Raw genomic sequence first — 5,443 nt, 5'->3', positions numbered from 1 at the left:
TCGTTCGCAGGTGCGTTCGTACATTCGTTCGTTCGTCTGTATGAAGGTTCGATCGTTCGTAATACGAACGTACGTTTGTTTGCTCACTCTTTCGTTCGTTTGTTCTTTCGTTCGTTTGTTCATTCGTTCGTTTGTACGTACGTACATAAGGTACGTTCCTTCGTTCGATCGTTCGTACGTACGTACTTACGTAAGTGCGTACGAACGTTCGTTTGTTCGATCGTTCGTTCGTTCGTTCGTTCCTACGTTCGTTCGTTAGTTCCTTCGTTCATTAGTTCGTTCGTACGTATGGACGTACGTATGGACGTACGTATGGACGTACGTATGGACGTACGTAAGGACGTACGTATTTACGTTTGTTCTTTCGTTCGTTCGTACGTACGTATCTTCGTTCGTTTGAACTTACGTACTTACGTATGTACGTGCGAACCTACGTACGATCCTTCGTTCGTTTATTCGTTCGTTCGTGCGTACGTAATTACGTCCGTTCATTCGTTAATTCGTTCGTTCGTTCCATCGTTCGTACGTGCGTACGAAAGATCGTTCGTTCGAATGTTCCTACGTACGTTCGATCGTTCGTTCGTTCAGTCGTTCGTTGTTTCGTTCTTTAGTTCGTTCGTTCGAACGTTCATGCTTACTTACGTACGCATGTTCGTTCTTCCGTTCGTTCGTTCGTTCGTACATGCGTACGTGAGTACGTACGTTCATTGTTTCGTTCGTTCGTTCGTATGTACGTACGTTCGTTCGTTCGTATGTACGTACGTTCGTTTGTTCGTATTTAAGGGCTTATGTACGTACGTTCGTTCATTCTTTCATCCATCCGTACGCATGTACGTACGTTTGTTCTTTCGTTCGTTCTTTCGTACGTAGGGAATTTCGATCGTTTGAACTGAGACATGTAGCTACGTACGTGCGAACGATTGAACGGACGAACGAACGTAAGAACGTACGGACGAATTAACGAACGTAAGTACGAAGATACGAACGAACGAAAGAACGAACGATCGAACGAACGAACGAGCGCACAAAAGAACGTACCAACGAAAAAGACGTACGTACAAACGAACGATCGGACGAACGAACGTACGTATGTACTTACGTAATTACGTACGTACGAACAAACGAACGAACGAACAAACGAACGAACGAACGTACCTGCGTACGTACGTACAAACGAACGAACGAATGAACCAACGTACGTAAGTACGAACTTACGAACGAACGAACGAATGAACGGTCGAAAGAATGAACTCAGATACGTACGTACGTACGAACGAAGAAACGAACGAAGAAACGAACGAACGAACGAACGACCGAACGTAAGAAACGTACGAATGAACGAACGAACGAATGAACGTACGTACGTAAGAAGAAACGAACAAGCCAACCAACGAATGAAAGTACTATGTACTAGCGAAAGAACGAACGAACGAACGTACGTACGTCCGAACAAACGAATGATCGAACGAATGAACGAACGAACGACTGAACGAACACACGAAAGAACGTTTGTACGTACGTACGATCAAAATGACCGAACGAACGAAAGAACAAACGAACGTACGAACAAATGAACGTACGTACGAACGAACGAACGAACGAAAGAATGAACGTACGTACTTACGTACGTATGTACGAACGAACGAACGGAAGAACGAACGTGCGTACGTAAATAAGTATGTACGTTAGAACGAATGAACTAAAGAAAGAACGAACGAACGAACGAACGAAAGATCGATCTAACGAATGAACGGACGTACTTACGTACGTAAGAACGAACGAACAAACAAACGAAAGATCGTACGTAGGTACGTACGCACGTACGTAAGCACGTAAGTTCAAACGAACGAAGATATGTACCCACGTACGTTCGAACAAACGAACGAGCGATCGAACGAACGTACAGGGAATTTCGCTTGTTCGATCGTTCTTACGTACGAACGTTCTTTCCTTCGTTCGTTCGATCGTTCGATCGTTTTTACCTTCGAACGTTCGTTCTTTCGTTGGTTCGTTCATTCAGTCGTCATTTCGTTCGTACGTACGTACGTTCTTTCCTGCGTCCAGACGTACATACTTACAAACGTTTATTCGTTTGTTCGTTCATTCGTTCGTTCGTTCATTCGTTCGTTCGTTCGTTCATTCGTAAGTACGTACATACGTACGTTCGTTCATTCGTAAGTACGTACATACGTACGTTCGTTCGTACTCACGTTCGCTCGTTCGTTCGTACTCACGTTCGCTCGTTCGTTCGTACTCACGTTCGCTCGTTCGTTCGTACATTCTTACGTTCGGTCGTCCGTTCGTTCGTTTGTTCGTTCGTACGTACGTACGTATTTGAGTTCGTTCGTTCGATTGTTCGTTCGTACGTACGGACGTACGTATGTACGTTCATTCTTTCGATCGTTCGATCGCTCGTTCGCTTGTTCGTACATACGTGGGTACGGATCTTCGTTCGTTTGAACTTACGTGCTTATGTACGTGCATACGTACCTACGTACGACCTTTCGTGTGTTTGTTCGTTCGTTCTTACGTACGTAAGTACGTCCGCTTATTCGTTAGTTCGATCTGTCGTTCGTTCGTTCGTTCGATCGGTCGTACTTACGTAAGAAAGATCATTCGTTCGTTCGGTTGTTCGTTCGTTCGTTCGTTCTAACGTACATACTTATTTACGTACGCACGTTCGTTCTTCCGTTCGTTCGTTCGTTCGTATATACGTACGTAAGTACGTTCGTTCGTTCGTATATACGTACGTAAGTACGTACGTTCATTCTTTCGTTCGTATATACGTACGTAAGTACGTACGTTCATTCTTTCGTTCGTTCGGTCATTTTGATCGTTCGCTCCTTCGTACGTACGGTAGTTCGTTTGTTCGTATGTACGTACGTTCGTTTGTTCGTACTTAAGGGCTTATGTACGTACGTTTGTTCGTTCTTTCGTTCGTTCGTACGTATGAACATACGTTTGTTCGATCGTACGTACGTAGAGAATTTCGCTCGTTCGTTCGCTCGTTCCTACGTGCGAACGTTCGTTCCTTCCTTCGTTCGATCATTCTTACTTTCGAACGTGCGTTCTTTCGTTCGTTCGTTCATTCGTTCGTGCGTATGTACGTTCGTTCCTGCGTCCAGACGTACGTACGTACAAACATTCATTCGTTCGTTCGTTCGATCATTCGTTTGTTCGGACGTACGTACGTACGTTCTTTCGCTCGTACATAAGTACTTTCGTTGGTTGGTTCGTTCGTTCGTTTCTTCTTACGTACTTACTTACGTGCGTACGTACGTTCTAACGTTCGGTCGTCCGTTCGTACTTACGTACGTTTGTTCATTCGTTCGTTCGAACGTACGAACGTACATTCGTTCGTTCGTTCGTACGTACGTACGCAGGTTCGTTCTTTCTGTCGATCGATTTTTTTGGTTCGTTCGTTTGTACGTACGGACACAAGGTACCTTCCTTCGTTCGATCGTTCGATCGTTCGTACGTAATTACGTAAGTACATACGTACGTTCGTTCGTTTGTACGTACGTCTTTTTCGTTCGTACGTTCTTTTGTGCGCTCGTTCGTTCGTTCGCACGTACGTAGTTACGTGTCTGATTTCGTTCGTTCGTTCGTTCGCACGTACGTAGTTACGTGTCTGATTTCGTTCGTTCGTTCGTTCGTAATTACGTACGTTCGTTCATTTGTTCGTCTGTATGCACGTACGAAGGTTCGATCGTTTGTAATACGAACGTACGTTCATTTGTTCACTCTTTCGTTCGTTCCTACCTACGTTCGTTCGTTAGTTCCTTCGTACGTACGGACGTACGTATGTACGTTCGTTCGTACGTACGTATCTTCGTTCGTTCGTTCCATCGTTCGTACGTGCGTACGAAAGATCGTTCTTTCGAATGTTTCTACGTACGTTCGTCCTTTCGGTCGTTCGTTGTTTCGTTCTTTAGTTCGTTTGTTCGAACGTACATGCTTACTTACATACGCATGTTCGTTATTCCGTTCGTTCGTACATGCGTAAGTGAGTACGTACGTTCATTCGTTCGTTCGTATGTACGTACGTTTTTTTGTTCGTACTTAAGGACTTATGTACGTACGTTCGTTCGTTCGTACGTAGGGAATTTCGCTCGTTCGTTCGATCGTTCTTACGTACGATCGTTCTTTCCTTCGTTCGTTCGTTCGTTTTTACCTTCGAACGCTCGTTCATTCGTTCATTCAGTCGTTATTTCGTTCGTACGTACGTACGTTCTTTCCTGCGTCCAGACGTACAAACGTTTATTCGTTTGTTCGGACGAACCTACATTCGTTCGTTCGTTCTTTCGCTCGTACATACGTACGTTCGTCTTTTTCTTCTTACATACTTACTTACGTACGTACGTTCATTCGTAAGTACGTACATACGTACGTTCGTTCGTTCGTACATTCTTACGTTCGGTCGTCCGTTTCTTCGTTCATTCGTACGTATTTGAGTTCGTTCGTTCGATTGTTCGATCGTACGTACGGACAACGTATGTACGTTCGTTCTTTCGTTCGTACGTACGTGGGTACGTATCTTCGTTCGTTTGAACTTACGTGCGTACGTACCTACGTACGATCTTTCGTTTGTTTGTTAGTTCGTTCTTACGTACGTAAGTACGTCCGTTCATTCGTTAGTTCGATCTTTCGTTCGTTCGTTCGTTCTAACGTACATACGTATTTACGTACGCACGTTCGTTCTTCCGTTTGTTCGTTCGTTCCTATATACGTACGTTCATTCGTTTGTTCGTACGTTCGGTCATTTTTATCGTTCGCTCCTTCGTACGTACGTAAGTTCGTTTGTTTGTTCGTACTTAAGGGCTTATGTACGTACGTTCGTTCGTTCTTTCATGCATCCATACGCATGTACGTACGCTCGTTCGTTCGTGCGTATGGACGTACGTTCGTTCGATCGTACGTACGTAGTGAATTTCGCTCGTTTCTTCCTTCGTTCGATCATTCTTACTTTCGAACGTTCGTTCTTTCGTTCATTCATTCGTTATTTCGTTCGTGCGTACGTACGTTCGTTCCTGCGTCCAGACGTACGTACGTACAAACGTTCATTCATTTGTTCGTTCGTTCGATGATCCGTTTGTTCGGACGTACGTACGATCGTTCGTTCGTTCGCTCGTACATACGTACTTTCGTTGGTTGGTTGGTTTCTTCTTACGTCCTTACTTACGTACGTACGTTCATACGTTCGGTCGTCCGTTCGTACGTATCTGACTTCGTTCGTAAGTTCGTACTTAAGTACGTTTGTTCATTCGTTCGTCCGTACGTACGTACATTCGTTCGTTTGAACGTCCGGACACAAGGTACGTTCCTTCGTTCGATCGTTCGTACGTACGTAATTACTGGCCTTCATAGGATTTTCGAGCGAGATCGTTGCCAGTGCCTGTGGACTGACTCTTGTGCGGGTGGCACGTAAAAGACACCATTTTGA

General features: G+C 44.6%; 2 protein-coding genes across 2 annotated transcripts in view; one reads left to right on the top strand and one right to left on the bottom strand.

The window, feature by feature from the left end:
* Nucleotides 1-5,443, top strand: part of LOC106872078 (zinc finger protein 208) — a gene marked incomplete at its 5' end in the record, with an annotated part of 54,654 nt that overhangs the window by 7,386 nt on the left and 41,825 nt on the right. The gene's annotated exons all lie outside the window — the stretch shown is intronic.
* Nucleotides 1-5,443, bottom strand: part of LOC128251077 (zinc finger protein 431-like) — a 74,200-nt gene that overhangs the window by 57,076 nt on the left and 11,681 nt on the right. The gene's annotated exons all lie outside the window — the stretch shown is intronic.

Source organism: Octopus bimaculoides, chromosome 28 (genome assembly GCF_001194135.2).
Source record: "Octopus bimaculoides isolate UCB-OBI-ISO-001 chromosome 28, ASM119413v2, whole genome shotgun sequence".
Taxonomy (NCBI): Eukaryota; Metazoa; Mollusca; class Cephalopoda; order Octopoda; family Octopodidae; genus Octopus; species Octopus bimaculoides.
The sequence above is the reverse complement of the archived record's forward strand: the minus strand, read 5'-3'. Positions and strand labels throughout refer to the sequence as shown.